Here is a 27,271-nt window from a genome sequence, read left to right on the forward strand (position 1 = left end):
GCCAATGTGTCGGCGAGGCCCTTGACCTTGTTGTAGAACTCAGTGGCAGTGGAGTCAAGCTTCTGACACTCTCCAAGCTGACGACGGAGTGCAGAGACACGAGCCTGGGACTGCGCTGCAAAGGTGCGCTCAAGGATGGTCCAGGCCTCATGAGACGTCTTCGCGAAGACAACAAGGCCGGCAACTGCCGGCGAGAGCGACCCCTGGATGGAGGAGAGGTTCGCCTGGTCCTGCCCCGTCCAGACGCGATGGGCCGGATTGTAGACCGGACCGTGCACGCTGTCTACCAGCGCGGGTGGGCAGGGAAGCGATCCGTCGACGTAGCCTAGCAGGTAGTGACTCCCCAAGAGCGGGAGAACCTGCGCACGCCAGAAGATGTAGTTGTCGGCGGAGAGCTTGATGGTGATGAGATGACCGAAGTGAAACGGCGGCGGCGAAGACAATCCCATCGAGGATGCTGCCTGGGGTGCAAACACCATGGAGGCAGCCGGAGGCACCGAAGCCGATGCGGGATGAGACGGGACCGCAGCCAGGGCGGGCGTCGCAAAGCTCGCGGCCGGTGCGGACGCCGCAAGGCCCGCGGCCGGGGCGGACGCCGTCAACCCCGCCAGCGGGGCAGTGTGATCCGCTTGCGGCAGGAGCGGCGGGACGACGCCTGCGGAGTCCGCAGCGGACGGCGGCGCCGCGGTGTGGACCACGAGGTCATGCCCAAGCGAGGGCGCCGGCGGCGTGGAGAAGACGGAGCCGATGCTCCTTGTCCCGATCGGAGCCGGAACAGAGACGGCATCGAGCGGGAGGTTGAGCAGAGCCGCAAGAGAGGCCGGGAGGAAGCCCGCAGCAGTGGAACCGGTGGTGGCGGCGCTCGACATGGCGGCGGCGCGATCGGTGGCGCGGCGGCGGCGGTGAAGGCGGCGGCGGCGGTGCGGGTATTAGGGTTTAGAAGCGGAAGCGATCGTAACCTAGCGTGATACCATGTAAGACAATAAGTTTTGGGGAACCAGCACAACCCTCTAGGGGTGGCTTATCTCATTATATATAATGGTTGTGTTACAATATGTACCATATACGTACATAGGTACAGAAGCTATACATAGTCTAACAACTAAGCATGAACTGCACCAAGAAGCAAGCATCAAGGAACATCATCGGCACGAAGTCATCGTGGTGGTAGAGTCTGCGGGCGACGACTGAGACGGAGGAGACCTTAGTGTACATCTCCTGGAGTGAGCCCCTCGAGTCCCTGATGCATTGGTTGGCAGCCGCATGCTTTACCTGCTCTGCCTCCAGCAGGCCGGATTTACCATGGTGGTAAGGGCCGATGGACACAGTCACCGGGACCTTGTACCGGCCGTCGACATCCACCAGGCTGGGAGGGAACCTGTGCATCTTCTTTTCCATAATGTCCAAATAGTCAGCATTGAACGCTTGCACTACTTCCTTGAGCACCTGGTCCTGATCTGTACAAGTATCGTGTGTGGGTGTGGCTGGGGCTGCATACTCAACCACCTGCAGCTGCATTCCGCTATCACTACCGCTAGGCAAGGATGTTTGGAAGCTAATCCTATGATCACTACTCCACGCAGCAGCTGCATCTTCCATGGACCAACCCGAGTCGCAAGGCACGACCCAAGATGGTTCCATGCTCATCGCCCAGCTACCTACCTAAAAATAAACACAGCTGAGTGGCAGAGATGAATGAACTACTGATTGAACAAAGAAGCACACGGCCTTGTCGCTCCTCTTATAGACCAACCAGCCAGCCAGCAACGTCGCCCATGCCGGACAATTTCCCGGCTGCTGGATGCATGTGTGTCTCGGAATCTATCTCTGCAGTACACACATGGCTCGGCCGGGGTCCAGAATATATCGATGCGCAAATTGGTAATTTTGTCTGCAAATGGTGTTGCTTGATGGTATTATTTATTGGTCAATGTACCTCTGTCCTACGTTGCCACGGTCGGTCTTCACATGTTCAACTCTAGTAAGCTTATGCATAGTTGGTCAAGGGAGCATCAGAGACCATCCTCATTTGATGCTATAGGGATAAGTATATTTTTCGTCCTCGAACTCTTTCGAGAGTTCGTCCCTCAACTCAAAACAGGATAGTTTTCGTCCCTCAACTATCAAAACCGGATAGTTTTCGTCCCTCACGCAGCTTCGGGCGGTTTTCGTCCGGCATGAACAGTAATTCCAAAAAAATACCAAAATAATCTGAAAATTTGTGAGATCAAAGTTCCTCACATGCGCATGCGTACAAAATTTCATATTGTTTGGACATTCCAGGTGCTCATGAAAAAGAAAAAACTGTAAATATGTATGCCAGTGAACAGTAAATTAGAAAAAGTAGCAAAAAAATATGAAATATTTTGGCATCAAAGATGCCTAGGTGTGCAAGGTGTGTGCAAATTTTCGTGCTCAAATGACATACATTGAGCACCCAAGCATCTTGGATGTCAACATTTTTCATATTTTTTGGATTTATTTTATATTTTTTTCAAATTACTGTTCATCGACGTACATATTTATGATTTTGCCTTTGTCACGAGCTCCTGGAATGTCTAAATAGCACAAAAATTTGTACGCACCTTGCACACCTGAGGAACTTTGATCATACAAAGTTCCAGTTTTTTTTTTGCAAATTTACTGTTCATCAGTTTACTGTTCATGTCAGACGAAAACCGCCCGAAATGGCACGAAGGGACGAAAACTATCTGGTTTTGATAGTTTAGGGACGAAAACTATCCGGTTTGGAGTTGAGGGACGATTTCTAAACTCTCGAAAGAGTTCGAGGATGAAAAATATACTTATCCCGATGCTATATAATATAGTTAGCTGATTGATCTGGCATGCATGTGACAACCAGCTATATTCAAATTGTGTTGTCTTTTCAAGAGATAAAATTTGGATGTACTAGGAAGAAACCACTAAATATTGCGTCCGGTTGGTGTGACGTCTCTGGAAACTAGCCAAATTTGATGCTCTAGATCAGCTGAGTTCCATATAATATGGTTGTTTGATCGACGCGATATATATATGGTACGAATGGTTATCATATGATATATTGTATGGTTATACTTGCTAGAACAAGCTGTGTTTTTATCACTAGCGGCAAATAATCATGTTTGAAGCCGTTGACAATTAGATGCCGTCCGTTTTCCTTATCAAGGCATCCCGCTGACTGGTGGAATGAGTTGGGCAGTCGCATCCTTCCTACATAGCCAGATATTTACACGGGACATTTCCCAAATTAAATGTGACATTTCCAATTTGTCCTTTTGAGAACCAACATAGATATAAGTTGCCTTACCAAGGAAAAAATATATCATTGAAAAAATAGGTAGTATACTACTACTGATACGATTACAGGGACAATATTCCAAGCATTTGTCTTGCTGCCTAATAACAACATTCACGTTATTTTTCATGTGGATAAAATTATTAGTTTTCGTACTTCGTGCATGAATGTTTGTAAAATACCCATATGTCTCGTTTACCAAGTCCTAAAGAGGGAAGCATTTGATTACTCTAGAATCATGAACAATTAATCATGGGTTTCAATGTGCCGTATTATATCGTGTCTTTTTTCCCAGGTACTAAAGAGGAAGTATGTCTTGAGAAACATTTCGACCTTCAAATTTATCTCCTCATTATATCCTGTCTTTTTTTCGCGGGGCCTCATCATATCTTGTCTTGGGTGAAAGATAAAGTGAAGTGGCCACCGTCACCAAAAGAACGAAAAATGCGGCCACCCATGATGTAGCTGAATAAACAAATAATATGTCATCAATACATAGGGATTTAAAATTTGTTACTTAGGTACTCTCTTCGCTTCTGAATTATAAGATGTTTTGAATATTTAAATATGTACTACATAAGTAGTAAAATGAGTGAAGAAATAAGCTAAAATGTGTCTATATACATATTATTTAGGAAAAAAATTGGAACATCTTGTTATTTGGACCGGAGGGAGTATTTTTTATGATAAGAGGATGTCAAGAGTCGTAGTCGCCAACAATAAGAAGTTGTACAAGACAAGGCTTTTATTTTCCCTTCATATTTGGAAGTTAAAAAGACTTGGTTTGAGAAATACCTGCAATGACTTTGATACGCGAACTTGCAAATACCAAGAAAGAAATGAGATAAACAGAAAGGAATTAGAGTGGTGAAGGAATTGTACTTAGAAAAAGTTGCAAAACAGACAAATTAAGTGATGTCCACCGTGGCGGCAGCACATTGCCCTAACATACGAGGAACAAATATACGAAGCTATTTATGCCTTCCCAATTCATTTTCCCCAAATAATATACGAAGCTATTCTAAACCTTACCAAATTCCATCAATCCCAGCTTCATGTCGCCTCCTGCCGGTGTAGCCATGCTAGCTGGAGCTACCGTCAAACAAACCAACCAAGCAAGTAACGACAACTGAAATAATAACTAATCACACCCGGTCGAGTATACCTTAGCTGGCTCCTGGCCGAAACACGACGCCAAACAGGCGGGCCGGTCGTTCAGATGAAGCTTCTTCACGGTTGGTCTTCACATGTTCAACTCTAGTAAGCTTAATGAATCACAGTACGGCAGCATTTGGTCAAGACAATATAAGACACAAACCTCATTTGATGCTATATAATAAGGTTAGCTTATTGATCAGGCATGTGACGACCAGCTATCCCAATTACGTTGAATTTTCAAAAGATGAAGTTTACTACTCCCTCCGTTCACAATTATAAGATGTTCTCGGTATTTCAATATGGACTGGACTGCATATCGATTGAAATGAGTGAATAAATATACTAAAATGCGTTAATATATGTTTGATTCAGACAAAAACAAATAGCTTATAATTGTTAACGGAGGGAGTTGATGTTAGTGTTATTCATAAGAAACTAGTAAATATTGCGTCCGGTTGGTGTGACGTTTCTGGAAACCAGCAGAATTTGATGCTCTAGATTAGCTGAGGCTCGTACAATTAGATGTTGGAAATACATTCCTTATCTCCAACCAAACAAGCGGAGTCCAAACATCATCCAACACCAAAATGTAATTTTTACCTTGAAGGTAGTTATGGATGGACTCTGCTAGGCCTCTCATCTCAACGTTGGCAACGTTGACTGTGATGCCTAACTCGGCGGCTATCTTCTTCAGCAGATCTTCTAGGTGGTAACTCTTCGACACAATTACGCATGCTGCAGCATCAAAATCCAATTTCACCATGTTGTACACATGAGCGACCAGTGGTTTTACCAACACCAGGCATCCCCCACACCGTGGTAAATCATCACCATCACCAACAGTAGCAGTCAGCCAATGTACCAACTTGCCTTTATTCTCCTCGATCCCCACAAGATCCTCATCTTTGGTGAAGTGCAGAGCTTGACCTTGACTCGTCGAACTGGCAGCTGAAGAAGATCTGACGGTGTAATCCTTCTTCCTCCGATTGGCATCCTGCAGCTTCCCTTCGATTTCGTGGAGCTTGGTTGCCAGGCGATACCAGGTCTTGATATGCCTGAGCCGCTTATTAATCTTGCCGGCGAATCCTCCTTGCTTCTTGTCCTCCAGCTTGTAGGTGAACTCGTCGACGACGTCCTCGATCTGGAAGGCGAGGGCCCTGATCTCGCCGACGAAGATGCCGGTACACTTGTCGGTGTCCTTGAACCGCTCCGCCTCTTGCAGGTAAGCCTGCATGCTCTCCAGCTCCGCCTTGGACCGGTGGATATTGCCGAAGACGTCCCTGAGGGCAGCGGCTTCCTTGCAGAGCAGCAACCAGCCGAAGGTCGCCGCCTCTGTCGCTAGCGCTGCACCGAGCGTCGCCACCAGCAGCCCGACAACAGCTTCCACCATTGTTGTTGAGGCTTTGAGCTCACATGTAGAGGGTTCTTGCTATCGGACTCGGAGGAGCAGGAGTGCAGGAGTGCAGCAGGTAGAGGACGTACGAATGGTTTGGTAAGGTTGGCTACCTACAATGTGTGATAAGGTTGGCTACCTTTTACGGTACATCAGCTTAATTTAAACCGTTTATTTCTGTAGTTCAACGGCCCAGATGAGCCAATACTACACTAGATTTTGGGTAGTATATTAAGTAATCAAGGGCGTTTTGGGTAGTTCACATTTATCCATCCGATGATCCGCAGGCACCATCGCCATCGCTCGTTGCGTCCTAGCTAGCCGTCGGCAGCGGCGATTTTCCATGTCTTTCGTGTTACCCTCGAACCTACAGAATTTGGAGCGGGTCACCCGATGATGATGAAGACTGAGTGCGTCGGCCCGGCCGCATGCCCTCTTCCTGGCCTTGCCGGCCGTCCTCGGCAGCTAGATTACCCTGGTTTTGGTGTTCCGGTCGAGCCTCCGGGATCTGGAACTGGTCGCTGACATAGAGACGACACCCGGCCGCATGCCCCAGACCATGTCCAGCCCGTCCCATGAATGACCTTGCAGACACTAGAATACGAGGCCATATAATGGCAAAGTATTCAACTCCATCGAACTCACTTCTTGACATCATGCTATGTGCATTCTTTTCCAAAAATATAGCTAGCTAATTTAGTTAGTTCCTGCTGCCGCCTGCGGCATGCATGCAGCATAGGCTGTGATTTTTGGCAGCGTTGGGACGACGGTGCGCTGGGAGGAGGACGAGATTTGCCTGCTCCCTTCCCGTGCTCCCATCCGTGCTCGGAAGACGATTAGATTAGAAAAGAAAAAGGAAAAAGAACAGCCGTAGGATGAAGTGGGAGCACGGATGGGAGAGCAGGCAAGCCGAATCCCTGGGAGGAATGCATGCGGTGTTGGTATGGAGGCGCTCTTAAGGGCGCTAGCCTGCACGCAGCGTCTGGATGGCCGAGAACATGGGCGGCGACCTGCAGGCTGATTATGTTGCTAGCGATGGATGGCCGGCATTGGGGTCGACGGAGGCCTGCAGCGGCGCTCGGCTGCGATGAGTCTAAATAATTAGACGAAACATAATTACCAATATGTCCTTAAGCCAAAATCTGACAGTCCCATACTGACCATTAGATTATCCTAATACTACCAGTTATGTTGAGTAGTATGATGTACCGTAAAATCTCCCCTAATTTATTCTAAAAGAAAATTCCGCCAACTTCAATGTTCTAAGCTAAAATTATACAGTATAAGTCTGCGTTCAATGAGAAAAAACAAAAGGAGAGGAAGTGTGCAAAAACAGCCGGCATAATACTTCAATTTTCTTCGGAGCATGCAAATGGACATATTGTTGGACGAGATCTCCGATGTTCTCAATTCATAGGATGGCTCACACCGGACCCTTTTTTTATCCCCACTTCCAAATTTTATAGTTGCTGTCCACCTCAAACTTTTGGAATGTATTTTGGTAAATCCAAGAATCACCTTGCACATATGACAGTCATATATAGTACAAGCAAGAGGGGCACAAGTAAATATAGCTAGCTAATTTAGTCAGTTCCTTGCAGAAACGCCAACAGACCGCCTAGTGCTATATCCACGTATCCAACGTTATCACCGCCGAAGAAGGGCTTCCCCTTGGAGCATTCCTTGAGAGCCCCCTCTAGCACCTTCACCGCCGCTAATATTTGCTTTATCGCTTCAGTCTTATCCTCCTCCGTGTTGGCTGTGAACGCCACTTTCCACGGGATGACTAGCTGCATGCGCCAAACATCCATTAATCAGCTCACCACATACACAGATGTGAAATCAACAACTCAAATGAGACAATATAAGAGTAAACCTTGTGGTCAATGTAGTCGACCCAGAACCGAGCAATGGCACATTCGTAGGGGTCAGTGGGCAGGAGGGAGGGCCTCGTCAATGTACTCTAGAATGACGACCGACTCACAGATTGGCTTGCCGTTGTGGATGAGCATGGGCACCTTCTTGTGCACCGGGTTGGACGCCAGGAGGAGGTCACTCTTGTTGTTGAGGTCCTGCTCAATGTTCTCATAGCTCAAGCCCTTGAAGTGGAGCGCGAGTTTCACTCTGGAAGCCCAGGGGCTCCCCCATGTACTCAACAGCTTCAGCTCATCTTCGCCCGCCATTTTCTCTTTCCTTGCACGCTATGGGTGTCAGGGTGTGTGCTGCAAATTTGAGCTTTAGTTTCCTTATTATGTGTGTTTTGCTTGGTTTCTTACTAGAGCTAGTGGAGAGACTTATATAGAGGTAGGGTGATGGTGTATGGAAGGCAAGAATGCATCATCCATGAGGCCAGTGCTAACGTCAAGGCTAATGATCCTCCACAATCACTTAGTTTAAGATATGCAAACATTGAATGGACTTTTTGTACAAAGCTTACCAACATAAGTGGGTCGTCGCTTGCGGATTAGTTAACTTTCATGTCAAGCTTCTCAAAACATTAGCCATGCCTTGGAGAAGGAGGCTAGGAAGTAAACAGATTATCATAGTCCTGGACATCCCCAGCCGGTCATCCTCAACTAACTTAAGAATAGTCTTGCAGAAGGACATAAACCATCCCATATAATACAAGTAGTACTTAGTCACACAAACTTCAAGCATGCACTACACATTCTGTAATCATATACTAGTCTGAACAAGTCAAATGCCTAATAGTCATCCTCCGAACAGTGCATACTATGAATAGTATTACAACAATTTGAATATCTCTGCAATATGAATATGAATAGTCACCCTTCCCAAATATCTCTGCAATATGAATATACAATTTGGGTGCTGATGCAAATTAATGGCTGTATTACGAACAAATAGTGCAACATAGGACATGCAAAAAAAGATGTAACATCAAACAATTTGCCACGCCACATACTAGTCAAACTTAAAAGGATGTTTGACTTAGGACAAACCTGGAACATCATACATTTTGAATGAATCAGAGAGAGTAGTAGTACATACTATTAACGTAGATGAGGGGGGGCAACGGAAACATCCAGGCTTCAAATACTTTGTGTGCAGCTCCCCAAATATTCGATGTGGTCCAACAAACAAAGTGATGGTTTACAGGAATCGAAAAGACTTTTCCATCTCCGATTACGTTAAAACAAGCACAACGGGCAAATTAATAAATCAATAGCAGTGGGAGAATAAAAGCAACACAAGTTCACAGCAAATCAAGCACCTAATTAAATTAGTTAGCCCTATCAACCACAGTCCATACATCCATTCTGTACAATGTTTTCGACAAGGACACCATCACTCCCATCACAAGGGTACAGAGAAGCTACGACGACGATGATGCTGTACACGGTGAATCTAGAGCTACATCCATGACGGCGTACAGAGCGAGCGCTCAAATAGATACATACACAGCCAGCCTACTGTCTTGTGTTGTGTGCTTTTCATAAGCAAGCAGCGAGTTTATCAGCGTTGCATAAGTTGCCCAACATCTCCCCGAGTTGCTCATACAAGTTTCTCTGCTCCTCGTACGTCAGGTTTCTTAAGATCTGGATGATGGCAGAGAAGAAGGTAGAATGTGGCTGGATGAGAACCACGATGAAAAGGACAATAATAAGATCAAACGAAAACCAATCAGGTGCGATAGATACGGACCTGATCCAAGATTGCGTCAACAGAGAAGTTGTGGGGGGAGATGAACGATTGGTGGTATATGTATGCAAAAACTGCCATAACCATCTGGGGAAAATGTACGAGAAAAAATGTTATTTTCAGCTAAACTGCACAAGCTGGGAATATATGATATATATCGAATCACAAACACACTCATTCAACTTTGCATAATCAAGTCTTATCAGTAATTTCCTCTTTACCCTAAATAATTAGCTTAGACATTTACATCAATAAGTTAGTTCACAATTGAATTACTAACCACATGCTTCCTCATAAAAAGTAAGGTGGAAGTAGAACCAAATTGTTAAGGTATATGCATATATATGTTTCATAGCCAGCATGTAAATGTTCTTTGTGGTGACTTACTTGACAGTCCATTCGGTCAGTGATTCCACCATGCCCAGGTATACTGTCGCCAAAATCCTATAGAATTTGAAGATGTTAATGGAAGTAAAAACCGTATAACTTCCCTACTTTAGTATTCCCAGAGACAGCAACAATAATGAAGCAGCACACACCTTTATTTTAAAAGCCCTCTTGAAGCCACTTGCGAAAAATCCACCGAATGGTGCAATTATCGATGCAAACAAACCAAGGGCTAAAGCATGCCACTGCACGGGCATTAGGAACACATCTTTCCATGGAAACTGTCAAGAGACACAAGTAATCAGATAGTGTTCATGGCTAAAAAATCCATAAACTTCGTAAAGATGGTACAAAACCGAAAAAACCAAGTAAAGAGATCAATTACATGATGAAGTAGCATTAATTCATCAAACAGGGGGCATTTGATGGATACGGAAAAAAGAATAGCCTGTTGGTTCAGCTGAGCACTTGGCCACATGCAAATGACATGATTATGCTTGTCTTAACACTTTAAGGACCTAAATGGGATAAGCATCTTCATTGGTCATTCAAGCACCAGATTTGACCTTACACAAAAGCCCTGTGGTTTAATAAACATGGCACCTAGTATATGTTAAACTTCCCTGATGTAAATGCTGTTTCTCAGACACATCAGCAGCCACAACAAGTGCCCTGTTATTAACCTTGGTTCACATGGGGATAATTACTGTTGGGAGTTAGACAGATACGGTTGAGGCCTATATGAGCTGAGAAATAGCAAATACACATGACATACTTTTTCAGATTCTCAAACACAGCGTTGACCCTTTCCAATTATCAAGAGGAGTCTATACCGTAGAATACCAGTAATATCACTTCTAATCTTCAACTGACAAAAGACTGGGACTAACATGTCATGGACAGTGGACACCAAATACTACAGCAGAGAACTCCGTAACTCCTGAGAGACTGAACTCCGTAACTTTTCGAGTAGATGATTTTTCATATAAAAAACTTTTTCATCGGAGGTCGTATGCAAAAGTTACGGCCATTTTACGGAAACACGGCGGCCTTTTGCAAAAAAAATCAAAATTCCTGTTTGTTAATTTTCCTAACAACTAGAACACATAACACATGGGCATCTATTTTTTTGAAATTTTTTTGAATCTTTTTTTTAACCTAAAAGGCGATCCAGGGGGTGTGTTTGTGTGTGTTTGTGTGTGTGAGACGTTAGTAATGGCGCACCCTCCCTGGTGCGCCATTGCTAACCCTAGCAATGGCGCACCAGGGAGGGTGCGCCATTACTAACCTCACAGACACACACGCAGGCACACCCCCATCAGACATAGCAATGACGCACCACGCCTAGGTGTGCCACTACTATGTAGCATAGCAGTGGCGCACCTAGGTGTGGTGCTCCATTGCTATGTCTGGTAGGGGGGGTGGACCAAAAAAATAGCAATGGCGCACTTCTCATGTGGTGCGCCATTAGTAAAAACATAGCAATGGTGCACATGATTCTGGTGCGCCACTGCTATATAGCAGTGGCGCACCACCATCATGGTGCGCCACTAGTAGAGATATTGGGATAAGCCTTTTTCTAGTAGTGGGATACGACACAAGGTCCATCATAATATAGGTAGATGTGTGATATATCCACTGTTGAGGAAATCGTTAACTGGTAGCTGCTCGGTTGGTTGGCCAGTAGGGGATTAATAGCTAATCAGCAAGTTATGCTACTCGGTAACCCTACGAGTATGGATTAATCGGCAAGTTAACTGGTTAACCGAACGAATTTTCTTGAACAGGGAATATATATGTGATTATGCATTTTGGTATACAAAATTATGCCACTGCTAGTGGTTGTTTTTCATGTTGGTTATGCAAGGTTAATTTCTTGGCATCGATCTTAGCAGCAAAGGGTGATGTATAGGAGAAGGCTAGATCAAAAGTATTGGCGTAAAAGACAAAGGAAGGCGATAGGATGGCCAAAGCCATGCAAGTCAACATTTGAAAAAGAGAAAATAGATGCCAACCGCACATGAATTGCAACAGTGTGGTTAGTGATTTGATCGTGAAAGCAATAATTGGATAGAAAAATGGTAGGAGTAGAATGATGAGTGTTTGTGCCGACCTCACCAATCATCTTGTTGTGATACATATCTTTCTCTATTTTTGTGACCTACAGTGTTCATCAGATTTCTTTAACTGCGGGCAATAGATGTTTTTGTTAATAATAATGATTATAGTAAATAGATAAATTCGTGTCCATGAGGATTTGAACCCGCTGGCGGGATTGTACGTCCACTTTTCCTACCAAGTGCTAACTTATTTGTAAATTGATGAAATACACATCTAATAATTGTGTAGTTACTCTAAAAATCCCTCTAAACTAGCCATCTAGTATTTTCTCCAATGTTCTTAGCTCTGTCAGAGCTCCAACCTCATGAAGAAACTCTGGAGTCGCTTTGACACGCTGAAGAGCCCGCAGTCCTGCCAAGTGTTGTATGCCACTAGGGACCTTGACCCCACCTGCTCTTACATTTTCTGATGTGCTGAATGTGGATGACGCATAGAGGTATCTCAAATTCTGAAGTTTTACAATACTATTTGGCAAATACGTCAGCTTAGAATGCACAGCATCCAAGACTTCGAGGTTTTGCAACCTCCCCACTGCATCAGGCAGGCTTTCGAGATCAGTATATCTAAGGCCCAAATAACGCAAGTTAAACATGTTGAATACCTCATTGGGCAGCATTTTGATACAAGTACCTTGCAGATCCAACATCGACAACAAATTCAAAGATGTTAAGATAGGCTTCAGCAAATCAACATTGATATACCTCCCAAATACATCGAGCAAACGAAGATGTGTTGCAGCAGATCGGCTCAGGTGTTCAAGGTTTCCCCCTTGGACCGATATGCGACGTGAACCCTCTACAGAGAATGCCCTAGTACCAGAGCCGCTATAAACTTTACCAAAGCATTCCTCCTTGGCTTTGTTGAGGGCAAGAAGGCGTACGACTTCATGCATCCGACAATTTAGAAATATTGGCTTTGCATTTTAGCCCATCGTAGCGGATTTTCCTTAGACGGTTGACTGTTCTGTCTCTTGAAACATATTAGAAATAGGTCGGATTGGTAGGCAGACCAGGGATAGGATGGAGTGCATTTATGAGGTTGTAAGTGAAAGTTCTACACACAAGGGATTATGGATCCAATGTGACATTTGCGATGCTTGGCAACATGCTAATTGTATTAGTTAACCTTGATGATGATGTGTTGTCAAACGGTGAAAGAGGCGCCATGAAGTCAAAATGTGGAAGGCAGAAGAGAGCAGAAAACGACATGTGTGTGGCGTGCAGCTTAAACTACTTCTCCCTCCATTCCATAATATATGAGCATTTTTGACACTACGCTTAACGCTCTTATAGTATGGGACGGAGGGAGTATCTTTCATGCTACATAGATGGTATGCCCGTCACCGATATTGGCACAATGGCACTCTGAAATGACTTACATCCTTCTAGGAGCGAATGGAGAATGTTTTCAGACCGGACTAGCATAACCTCTTCTGGGTGAAAAGCTGCAACCAAAAGAAACATTTCAGCACTTCCCAATCAACACGCCAATGGAAAAGAGAATGCATCTAGTCTAGGCGTTACTCACCGCCTTGGTGATCTGAACCTTCGAGGGGGTGGAGAGGGAGACCGTCTTCGAACTGGATATCCAGGTCCCAGGCTAGGAGGTGTTCTGCCACGCCTCAATGGAGGAGGATCTTTTCAAGGGCGAATCGGATACGACACAAGGTCCATCATAATATAGGTAGATGTGTGATATATCCATTGTTGAGGAAATCGTTAACTGGTAGTTGCTTGGTTGGTTGGCCAGTAGGAGATTAATAGCTAACCAGCAAGTTATGCTACTCGGTAACCCTACGAGTAGGGATTAATCGGCAAGTTAACTGGTTAATTGGACGAATTTTCTTGAACAGGGAATATATCTGTGATTATGCATTTTGGTATACAAAATTATGCCACTGCTAGTGGTTGTTTTTCATGTTGGTTTTGCAAGGTTCTTGGCATCGATCTTAGCAGCAAAGGGTGATGTATAGGAGAAGGCTAGATCAAAAGTATTGGCGTAAAAGACAAAGGAATGCGATAGGATGGCCAAACAAGCCATGCAAGTCAACATTTGAAAAATAGAAAATAGACGCCAACCGCACATGAATTGCAATAATGATGAGTAGTTTAACTAAGTTAGTGATTTGATCGTGAAAGCAATAATTGGATAGAAAAATGATAGGAGTAGAATGATGAGTGCTTGTGCCGACCTCACCAATCATCTTGTTGTGATACATATCTTTCTATATTTTTGTGACCTACAGTGTTCATCAGATTTATTTAACTGCGGGCAATAGATGTTTTTGTTAATAATAATGATTATAGTAAACAGATAAATTCGTGTCCATGAGGATTTGAACCCGCTGGCGGGATTGTACGTCCACTTTTCCTACCAAGTGCTAACTTATTTGTAAATTGATGAAATACACATCTAATAATTGTGTAGTTACTCTAAAAATCCCTCTAAACTAGTCATCTAGTATTTTCTCTCTTTTATTCATACTTGGTTCCTACTTATAACATGGAAAAGATTACAACATGCACTATGTCATGCTTGCAGCTGGAATTCAGCCAGTAGATTTCTCAATCAAGCAATTCTTGTAAAGTAATATGTTTTGTCTAAGGGTGATATCACAAGTGTTGTATCCATTATTTTTTTCCTCGCAGAAAAGTACTCTATCCATTTTGAACCAGAAGTATGTGCGTTTTATTTGACAACTATACTGTGCAGTGATTTTTTATGAGAAGTTAAGTACCCGGTGAAAATCAATTACACTTAAAAAGGTTTTTATTTTTTCTCAGAAGAAAAAGGTATGATAGAAATGTTATAACATGTGAAAATTGAATTTAAAATTCATTTTTATTTTGGGAACTAAGAAAGAAAGTTACGCATGAATATTGACATGTAAATTTGTCAGTGACATACGCATCTATTGTTTAAAAGGATGGCGATTTTGCAACGTACTGTTTGACTGATGCACTTTATTTCTTTTTTGCGAGACAGAGGAAGAGTTTGTCAAGCACTCATTTTAGTTAAGTGAAAATGGTAACATTATAAAGGTACAACTTACATACAACAATGCATCCAAATCCATAACATGAAGTATGATGATTTATATTTAAGGGTAGACTTCAATAATCGAACGAATTCCGGTCACAGGTGTAATCTTGTAGTCGCTGAACCCCGCTTCAAAGAAAATCTTCATCCACTCATGCTTCTCTCGCTGGATCCCGTCGATGTACATCATGAAAACATCGAACAAAACCTCCGCCTCCTTCGACACGGTTTCCTGCTGAGGCACTGCAGATCCGACCACCATATCCATGATTATCACCTTCCCTATTTAACGTGAATGCAGCCGTTTCTAAAGCATAACCCCAAAACGATAGCGGTAAATCAGTAAGAGACATCATAGATCGCACCATATCTAATAAAGTACGGTTACGACATTCGGACACACCATTACGTTGTGGTGTTCCACGTGGCGTGAGTTGCGAAACTATTCCACATTGTTTCAAATGAAGGCCAAACTCGTAACTCAAATATTCGCCTCTGCGATCAGATCGTAGAAACTTTATTTTCTTATTACGATGATTTTCTACTTTACTCTGAAATTCTTTGAACTTTTTAAATGTTTTAGACTTATGTTTCATTAAGTAGATATACCCATATCTGCTCAAATCATCTGTGAAGGTCAGAAAATAACGATACCCGCCGCGAGCCTCAACACTCATCGGACCGCATACATCGGTATGTATTATTTCCAATAAGTCAGTGGCTCGCTCCATTGTTCCGGAGAACGGAGTCTTAGTCATCTTGCCCATGAGGCATGGTTCGCAAGCATCAAGTGATTCATAATCAAGTGATTCCAAAAGCCCATCATCATGGAGTTTCTTCATGCGCTTTACACCAATATGACCTAAACGGCAGTGCCACAAATAAGTTGCACTATTATTACTAACTTTGCATCTTTTGGCTTCAATATTATGAATATGTGTATCACTACGATCGAGATTCAACAAAAATAGACCACTCATCAAGGGTGCACGACCGTAAAAGATATTACTCATATAAATAGAACAACCATTATTCTCTGATTCAAATGAAGAACCGTCTCGCATCAAACAAGATCCAGATATAATGTTCATGCTCAATGCTGGCACCAAATAACAATTATTCATGTCTAAAGCTAATCCCGAAGGTAGATGTAGAGGTATCGTGCCGACGGTGATCACATCGACCTTGGAACCATTTCTGACGCGCATCGTGTTGGGGAACGTAGCATGCAATTTCAAAAAAATTCCTACGACCACGCAAGATCTATCTAGGAGATGCATAGCGATAATCCCAAAGTGCAGGGAATCATCATAGCAATTTCCAAAGGTGGAAGTGATAAGTATGGAATGTCGAACCCACAAGGAGCTAAAGGTAAGATCAATATTCTCTCAAGTCCTATCTGCCACTGATACGACTCTACGTACACCGAACGTTTGCTTCCAACTAGATACGAGAAATAAAACTACGTTGTGGGTATGAAGAGGATAACTTTGCATGATATCGGAGAGCTAAAATATAAAAGTAGGCGCTGTTATCATAAAGTTAGAATATATTACTAAATATTATAAATAGCGAGTGTGGAATAATGATGGATCGGTGTGCGGAATTGTCCTAGGCAATTATTAACAAGACCGGTGGTCATCATTGCAATTTCATATCAGGGAGAGGCATAAGCTAACATACTTTCTCTTCTTGGATCATATGCACTTATGATTGGAACTCTAGCAAGCATCCGCAACTACTGAAGATCATTAAGGTAAAACCCAACCATAGCATTAACATATCAAGTCCCCTTTATTCCCATATGTCGTGACCCACTTATCCGTGTTTATGCTTCTGTCACTCAAGCAACGCGGACAATAAGTAAACCATGGACATATTGCAACACCCTACAGCGGGAATCCCTCACGCTTGCGCGACACGGAGGGCACCATAGGACAGCACCAAAATAAAACATACAACTTGTAACAATCTAGATCATCAATCAGCCCAAGGACAAAGAATATCTTCTCAGAACATCATAGGATGGCAACACATCATTGGATCATAATATGTGGCATAAAGCACCATGTTCAAGTAGGGATTACAGCGGGGTGCGGGAGAGTGGAATGCGTAAAAGAGATGAGGATGGTGATGATGATGTTGATGTTGATGAAGACTATCACCGCGGCGATGATTCCCCTCCTGATGCCACTCCGCCGCCACCGAGAGAGAGAGGAGGAGAGGTCCTCCCCCTTGTGCTTCCTCCACCATGGCCTCCCCCTGGATGGGGAGAGGTTCCTCCTCTGGTCCTTGGCCTTCATGGTGATGATGGCCCCTCCGAGATCCTCCTCCATGGCCTCCGGTGATGATGGCCCCCTCCGGCAGGGTGCCAGAGAGGGCCTAGATTGATTTCTCGTGGCTATAGAGGCTTGCGGTGGCGAAACTTCCGATCTAGGTTATTTTCTGAAGGTTTCTGTATTTATAGGAGAGGTTGGCGTTGATTTCAAGTCAGGGCGGTCTTCAGGCTGTCCACGAGGCAGGGGGCGCGCCACAGGGGGTGGGCGCCCCCCCCCCACCCTCGTGGGCAGCCCGGGACTCTTCTGGCCAAACTCTTGCACTCTAGGGGCTTCTTTTGGTCCATAAAAATTCGTCAAAATTGGCACGTAAATTGGACTCCATTTGGTATTCCTTTTCTGTAAAACTCAAAACCAAGGAAAAAATAGAAACTGGCACCGGGCTCTAGGTTAATAGGTTAGTCCCAAAAATCATATAAAATAGCATATAAATGCATATAAAACATCTACGATGGATAATATAATAGCATGAATACTTCATAAATTATAGATACATTGGAGACGTATCACATAGCAACGAGAGGGGGAGAGTGTGTCCATGTACCCTTCTAGACCGAAAGCGGAAGCGTTAGATTAACACGGTTGACGTATTCGAACGTCTTCACAATCCAACCGATCTAGTACCGAACGCATGGCCCCTCTGAGTTATGCACACATTCAACTCGATGACGTCCCTCGAACTCTTGATCCAGCAGAGGGTTGAGGGAGAGTTTCGTCGGCACGACGACGTGGTGACGGTGATGGTGATGTGATCCGCGCAGGGCTTTGCCTAAGCACTATGATGCTATGACCGGAGAAGTAAACTATGGAGGGGGGCACCGCACACGGCTAAGAGAATAACTGTTGTGTCCTAGGGTGCCCCCTTGCCTCCGTATATAAAGGAGGAGAAGGGAGGCCGGCCCCTCCCCTAGTCCTATTCGGACTCCCCATGGGGGAGGCATGCCACCCCCTTGTGGGCTATCCTCTCTCTCCCCTATGGCCCATGTCGGCCCATTACTTCCCGGCGGGTTCCGGTAACCCCTTCGGCACTCCGTTTTTACCCAGTACCTCTCGGAACTCTTCTGGTGTCCGTCGTCCAATATATAATTCTTTATGTCTCGACCATTTCGATACTCCTCGTCATGTCCGTGATCTCATCCGGGACTCCGAATAAACTTCGGTCACCAAAACACATAACTCATAATACAAATCATCATCGAACGTTAAGCGTGCGGACCCTACGGGTTCGAGAACTATGTAGACATGACCGAGACACATATCCGGTCAATAACCAATAGCGGAACCTGGATGCTCATATTGGCTCCTACATATTCTACAAAGATCTTTATTGGTCAAACCGCATAACAACATACGTCATTCCCTTTGTCATCGGTATGTTACTTGTCCGAGATTCGATCGTCGGAATCATCATACCTAGTTTAATCTCGTTACCGACAGGTCTCTTTACTTGTTTCGTAATGCATCATCTCAGAACTAAACTCATTAGTCACATTGCTTGCAAGGCTTATAGTGATGTGCATTACCGAGAGGGCCCAAAGATACCTCTCCGATACATGGAGTGACAAATCCTAATCTCGATCTATGCCAACCCAACAAAACACCTTCGGAGTCACCTGTAGAGCATCTTTATAATCACCCAGTTATGTTGTGACGTTTGATAGCACACAAGGTGTTCCTCCGGTATTCGGGAGTTGCATAATCTCATAGTTAGAGTAATATGTATAAGTCATGAAGAAAGCACTAGCAATAAAACTTAACGATCATTATGCTAAGCTAACGGATGGGTCTTGTCCATCACATCATTCACCAATGATGTGATCCCATTCATCAAATGACAACACATGTCTATGGTCAGGAAACATAACCATCTTTGATTAACGAGCTAGTCAAGTAGAGGCATACTAGGGACACTTTGTTTTGTCTCTGTATTCACACATGTACTAAGTTTCCGGTTAATAAAATTCTAGCATGAATAGTAAACATTTATCATGATATAAGGAAATATAAATAACAATTTTATTATTGCCTCTAGAGCATATTTCCTTCAGTCTCCCACTTGCACTAGAGTCAATAATCTAGTTCACATCGACATGTGGTTTAACACCAATAGTTCACATATTTATGTGATTAACACCCATAGTTCACATCGCCATGTGACCAACACCCAAAGGATTTACTAGAGACAATAGTCTAGTTCACATCGCTATGTGATTAACACCCAAAGAGTACTAAGGTGTGATCATGTTTTGCTTGTGAGAGAGGTTTAGTCAACGGGTCTGTCACATTCAGATCCGTATGTATTTTGCAAATTTTTATGTCTACAATGCTCTGCATTGAGCTACTCTAGCTAATTGCTCCCACTTTCAATATGTATCCAGATTGAGACTCAGAGTCATCTAGATCGGTGTAAAAGCTTGCATCGATGTAACTCTTTACGATAGGCTCTTTATCACCTCCATAACCGAGAAATATTTTCTTAGTCCTCTAAGGATAATTTTGACCATTGTCCAGCGATCTACTCCTGCATAACTGTTGTACCCTTTTGCCAAATTCATGGCAAGGTACACAATAGGTCTGGTATACAACATGGCATTCTTTATAGAACCTATGGCTGAGGCATAGAGAATGACTTTCATTCTCTCTATATCTTCTTCTGTGGTCTGGTTTTGAGTCTTACTCAACTTCATACCTTATTACTACTTAGGCAAGAACTCCTTCTTTGACTGATCCATTTTGAACTCCTTCAAAATCTTATCAAGGTATGTACTCATTGAAAGTCTTATCAAACGTCTTGATCTATCTTTATAGATCTTGATGCCCAATATGTAAGTAGCTTCATCGAGGTCTTTCTTTGAAAAACTCCTTTCAAACACTCATTTATGCATTCTAGAAAATTCTACATCATTTCCGATCAACAATATGTCATTCACATATACTTATCAGAAAGGATGTAGTGCTCCCACTCACTTTCTTGTAAATACAGGCTTCACCGCAGGTCTGTATAAAACTATATGCTTTAATCAACTCATCAAAGCGTATATTCCAACTCCGAGATGCTTGCACCAGTCCATAGATGGATCGCTGGAGCTTGCACACTTTGTCAGCACCTTTAGGATTGAGAAAACCTTCTGGTTGCATCATATACAACTCTTCTTTAATAAATCCATTAAGGAATGCAGTTTTGACATCCATTTGCCAGATTTCATAAAATGCGGCAATTGCTAACATGATTCAGAGAGACTTTAAGCATCGATACGAGTGAGAAAATATCATCATAGTCAACACTCCTTGAACTTGTGGAAAAACCTTTTGCAAAAATTCAAGCTTTGTAGATAGTAACACTACTATCAGCGTCCATCTTCCTCTTGAAGATCCATTTATTCTCAATGGACCGCCGATCATTGGGAAAGTCAATCAAAGTCCATACTTTGTTCTCATACGTGGATCCTATCTCAGATTTTATGGCCTCAAGCCATTTATCGGAATCTGGGCTCATCATCGCTTCCTCATAGTTTGTAGGTTCGTCATGGTCTAGTAACATGACATCCAGAACAGGATTACCGTAACACTCTAGTGCGCAACGTGCTCTAATTGACCTACGACGTTCGGTAGTAACTTTGGTCTGAAGTTTCATGATCATCATCATTAGCTTCCTCACTAATTGGTGTAGGCATCACTAGAACTGATTTCTATGATGAACTATTTTCCAATTCGGGAGAAGGTTCAATTACCTCATCAAGTTCTACTTTCCTCCCACTCACTTCTTTCGAGAGAAAATCCTTCTCTAGAAACGATCCATTCTTAGCAACGAATATCTTGCCTTTGGATCTGTGATAGAAGGTGTACCCAACAGTTTCCTTTGGGTATCCTATCAAGAGGCATTTCTCCGATTTGGATTCGAGCTTGTCAGGTTGAAGCTTTTTCACATAAGCATCGTAACCCCAAACTTTAAGAAGCGGCAGCTTAGGTTTCTTGCTAAACCACAGTTCATATGGTTTTGTCTCAACGGATTGAGATGGTGCCCTATTTAACGTGAATGCAGCCATCTCAAAAGCATAATCCCAAAACGATAGTGATAAATCGGTAAGAGACATCATAGATCGCACCATATCTAATAAAGTACGGTTATGATGTTCGGACACACCATTACGCTGTGGTGTTCTAGGTGGCGTGAGTTGTGAAACTATTCCACATTGTTTCAAATGAAGACCAAAATCGTAAATCAAATATTCACCTCCCCGATTAGAACGTAGAAACTTTATTTCTTGTTACGATGATTTTCCACTTCACTCTGAAATTCTTTAAACTTTTCAAATGTTTCAGACTTATGTTTCGTAAAGTAGATATACCCATATCTGCTCAAATCATCTGTGAAGGTCAGAAAATAACGATACCCGTCGCGAGCCTCAACACTCATCGGACCGCATACATCAGTACATATTATTTTCAATAAGTCAGTGCTCGTTCCATTGTTTCGGAGAACGGAGTCTTAGTCATCATGACCATGAGGCATGGTTCGCAAGCATCAAGTGATTCCAAAAGTCCATCAGCATGGAGTTTCTTCATGCGCTTTACACCAATATGACCTAAACTTCGGTGCCACAAATAATTTGCACTATCATTACTAACTTTGCATCTTTTGGCTTCAATATTATGAATATGCGTATCACTACGATCAAGATTCAACAAAAATAGACCACTCAACAAGGGTGCATGACCATAAAACATATTACTCATATAAATAAAACAACCATTATTCTCTAATTTAAATGAATAACTGTCTCGCATCAAACAAGATTCGGATATAATGTTCATGCTCAATGCTGGCACCAAATAAAAATTGTTCAAGTCTAAAACTAATCTCGAAGGTAGATGTAGAGGTAGCGTGCCGACGGCAATCACATCGACCTTGGACCATTTCCGACGCACATCGTCACCTCGTCCTTAGCCAATCTTCGTTTAATCCGTAGCCCCTGTTTCGAGTTGCAAATATGAGCAACAGAACCAGTATCAAATACCCAGGCGCTACTATGAGCATTAGTAAGGTACACATCAATAACATGTATATCAAATATACCTTTCACTTTGCCATCCTTCTTATCTGCCAAATATTTGGGGCAGTTCCACTTCCAGTGATCATTTCCTTTGTAGTAGAAGCACTCAGTTTCAGGCTTGGGTCTAGCTTTGGGCCTCTTCACGGGAGTAGCAACTTGCTTGCCTATCTTCTTGAAGTTCCCTTTCTTTCCCTTGCCCTTTTTCTTGAAACTAGTGATCTTGTTAACCATCAACACTTGATGCTATTTCTTGATTTCTACCTTCGCCGATTTCAGTATCGCGAAGAGCTTGGGAATCGTTTTCTTCATCCCTTGCATATTATAGTTCATCACGAAGTTCTAGTAACTTGATGATAGTGACTAGATAACTCTGTCAAACACTATCTTATCTGGAAGATTAACTCCCACTTGATTCAAGCGATTGTAGTACCCAGACATTCTGAGCACATGCTCACTAGCTGAGCTATTCTCCTCCATCTTGTAGGCAAAGTACTTGTTAGAGGTATCATACCTCTTAACACAGGCATGAGTCTGAAATATTATTTTCAACTCTTGGAACATCTTATATGCTCCTGGGAGTTCAAAACATCTTTGAAGTCTCGGTTCTAAGCCGTAAACATGGTGCACTAAACTATCAAGTAGTCATCGTACCGAGCTTGTCAAACGTTCATAATGTCTACATCTTCTCCTGTAATAGGTCTGTCACCTAGCGGTGCATCAAGGACATAATGTCTACATCTTGGACATTTTTCAACTTAGTTTTCTCGAGGAACATATCAAAAACATAGGGGAGCTACGACACGAGCTATTGATCTACAACATAACTTGCAAATAGTATCAGGACTAAGTTCATGATAAATTAAAGTTCAATTAATCATATTACTTAAGAACTCCCATTTAGATAGACATCCCTCTAGTCATCTAAATGATCACGTGATCCATATCCACTAAACCATGTCCGATCATCACGTGAGACGGAGTAGTTTTCAATGGTGAACATCTCTATGTTGATCATATGTACTATATAATTCACGTTCAACCTTTCGGTCTCAGTGTTCCAAGGCCATATCTGCATATGCTAGGCTCATCAAGTTTAACACGAGTATTCTGCATGTGCAAAACTGGCTTGCACCCGTTGTATGTAAACATAGAGCTTATCACACCAGATCATCGTGTGGTGTCTCGGCACGACGAACTGTCGCAACGGTGCATACTCAGGGATAACACTTATACCTTGAAATTTAGTGAGGGATCTGCTACCATTGTACTAAGCAAAATAAGATGCATAAAAGATAAACATCACATGCAATAAAAATATGTGACATGATATGGCCATCATCATCTTGTGCCTTTGATCTCGATCTCCAAAGCACCGTCATGATGTCCATTGTCACCGTCTTGACACCTTGATCTCCATCGTAGCATCATTGTCGTCTCGCCAACTATTGCTTCTACGACTATCGCTGCCGCTTAGTGATAAAGTAAAGCAATTACATGGCAATTGCATTTCATACAATAAAGCGACAAGCATAAAGCTCCTGCCGGCCGCCGATAACTTCTACAAAACATGATCATCTCATACAACAATTTATATCTCATCACGTATTGACCACATCACATCACAACATGCCCTGCAAAAACAAGTTAGACATCCTCTGCTTTGTTGTTGCAAGTTTTACGTGGCTGCTACGGGCTTCTAGCAAGAACCGTTCTTACCTACACATCAAAACCACAACGATTTTTCCTCAAGTGTGCTGTTTTAACCTTCAACAAGGACTAGTCGTAGTCAAACTCGATTCAACTGAAGTTGGAGAAATAGACACCCGCCAGCCACTTGTGTGCAAAGCACGTCGGTAGAACCGGTCTCATGAACGTGGTCATGTAAGGTTGGTCCGGGCCGCTTCATCCAACAATAACGTCGAATCAAAGTAAGACATTGGTGGTAAGCAGTATGACTATTATCGCCCACAACTCTTTGTGTTCTACTCGTGCATATCATCTACGCATAGACCTGGCTCGGATGCCACTGTTGGGGAATGTAGCATGCAATTTCAAAAAAAAAAATCCTACGATCACGCAGGATCTATCTAGGAGATGCATAGCAACGAGAGGGGGAGAGTGTGTCCACGTACCCTCGTAGAACGAAAGCGGGAGCGTTAGATTAACGCGGTTGATGTAGTCGAACCTCTTCACGATCCAACCGATCTAGTACCAAACGTACGGCACCTCCGAGTTCTACACACGTTCAGCTTGATGACGTCCCTCGAACTCTTGATCCAGCAGAGGGTTGAGGGAGAGTTTTGTCAGCACGACGGCATGGTGATGGTGACGGTGATGTGATCCGTGAAGGGCTTTGCCTAAGCACTACAACGCTATGACCGGAGGAGTAAACTGTGGAGGGGGGCACCACACACGGCTAAGGGAATAACTGTTGTGTCCTAGGGTGCCCCATTGCCTCCATATATAAAGGAGGAGAGGGAGGCCGGGCGGCCCCTGTAGGGCGCGCCAAGAGATAGGAGTCCTACTAGGACTCCAAGTCCTAGTAGGATTCCCTTTGGTGGAAGGGGGAAGAAGGAAGGGAGAGGGAAAGGGGGGCCGCGCCCCCTCCCTAGTCCTATTCGGACTCCCCATGGGGGGCACCCCCTTGTGGGCTGTCCTCTCTCTCTCTCTCCCATATGGCCCATGTTGGCCCATTACTTCCCCGGGGGGTTCCGATAACCCCTCCGGCACTCCATTACCTGGTACCTCTCGGAACTCTTCCAGTGTCTGAATAACATTGTCCAATATATAATTCTTTATGTCTCAACCATTTCGAGACTCCTCGTCATGTCTGTGATCTCATCCGGTACTCTGAACAAACTTCGGTCACCAAAACCCATAACTCATAATACAAATCGTCATCGAACGTTAAGCGTGCGAACCCTATGGGTTCGAGAACTATGTAGACATGACCGAGACACATCTCCGGTCAATAACCAATAGCGGAACCTGGATGCTCATATTGGCTCCTACATATTCTACGAAGATCTTTATCGATCAAACCGCATAAGAACATACTTCATTCCCTTTGTCATCGGCATGTTACTTGCCTGAGATTTGATCGTTGTTATCATTATACCTAGTTCAGTCTCATTACTAGCATGTCTCTTTACTCTTTAGTAATGCATCATCCCGTAATTAACTCATTAGTCACATTGCTTGCAAGGCTTAAAGTGATGTGCATTACCGAGAGGTCCTAGAGATACCTCTACGATACACGGAGTGACGAATCCTAATCTTGATCTATGCCAACCCAACAAACACCTTTGGAGACACTTGTAGAGTATCTCTATAATCACCCAGTTACGTTGTGACGTTTGATAGCACACAACGTGTTCCTCCGGTATTCGGGAGTTGTGTAATCTTATAGTCAGAGGAATATGTATAAGTCATGAAGAAAGCAATAGCAATAAAACTTAACGATCATTATGCTAAGTTAACGGATGGGTCTTGTCCATCACATCATTCTCTAATGATGTGATCTTGTTCATCAAATGACAACACATGTCTATGGTCAGGAAACATAACCATCTCTGATTAACGACCCAGTCAAGTAGATGCATACTAGGGACACTCTGTTTTCTCTATGTATTCACACATGTACTAAGTTTCCAGTTAATACAATTCTGGCATGAATAATAAACATTTATCACGATATAAGGAAATATAAATAAGAACTTTATTATTGCCTCTAGGGCATATTTCCTTCAGAAAATAGATCCGGTAAAAGTGAGGCGCACTCTGATATACCTTACAAGACCACTGGCGCCTCCGCTGCAATCAGACTATGACCGCTCGATTGCTAAGTCATATGGAGATCCACAGAAGCAGTCCGGAAGTAGCAGTAGTCCAAAGGGGAAAACAATTCCCCGGCTCGACGAACAGGAAAACCAATCGTGCCCCTCGCTTGGGGTGTTTACCGATATCGCTAATGATCCGGCGGTAGCGGCCGCTCATCCTAGATACACTCTTGGTGATTACTTAGGCGATGCCGTACAATTCGAAATGTTTGAGTTTGCCTTTAAATTCGAGAACGAGAAGCCTCTCGTTCGACCTGAGGAGCTCCCGCATCTACCAACATTGATGCAAAGATTGCATGACTGGTACTTGGAAGCCTTAAAGGAAGGGAAACACTATATCGTTGGGGGGGGAGGGTTAAAGATGAGCATTACTTCAATGGAGACGAGTTGATTTACATTCAGTTTAAAGAATTATTTCGTTCTACAATCAAGACGCCATCGACAAGTCTATCATCAGTTGCTATTGTTTGTAAGTATCATTTCTGTAATTAAGTCTCTAGCTCAGCTCGTTCATTGCATGTATAATTATCCTCACTATATTATGCAGAAAGAAGATCCTCGGATGCAAAAGAGAACAAATCTGGGACATTGGGTTCATTAACCCAAATACTATTCATGAAGCTACATTACAATGGAACACCAAGGATGTAGAGAAGATCTTGCTAAGGGGGTTACTTGAACAACAAATCAAAAGGGAAATATTATTTCCTTACAACTTCGGGTGAGTGTTATACTGTCTTGTACACATCATTATGTTTCTCTTACTCGATGTTAAGTGTAAATGATGAGCTATGCGTGCGTAGGTTCCACTTTATTCTGCTAGTCATTCAGTTTGACGCAGGAAAAGTACTTGTCATGGACTCGTTACCTAAAGACATGGAGTTGTGGGTGGACATGAGAGAAATGCTCCAGAAGTAATTTCAATCATTATCGCACTATATTTATCGGCACCTTCCTTTCATTTCCCGATATCAAGTAATTAATAA

General features: G+C 43.3%; 2 pseudogenes; both read right to left on the bottom strand.

Annotated features, from left to right (window-relative positions):
* Positions 1-5,843, bottom strand: part of LOC119299382 — a 22,826-nt pseudogene extending 16,983 nt beyond the window's left edge.
* A 1,492-nt stretch (positions 5,844-7,335) lies between these two features.
* LOC119299406 lies at positions 7,336-8,086 on the bottom strand (annotated as a pseudogene).
* Positions 8,087-27,271: the final 19,185 nt, after the last annotated feature.

The sequence above is a fragment of the Triticum dicoccoides genome, chromosome 1B (genome assembly GCF_002162155.2).
Source record: "Triticum dicoccoides isolate Atlit2015 ecotype Zavitan chromosome 1B, WEW_v2.0, whole genome shotgun sequence".
Taxonomy (NCBI): Eukaryota; Viridiplantae; Streptophyta; class Magnoliopsida; order Poales; family Poaceae; genus Triticum; species Triticum dicoccoides.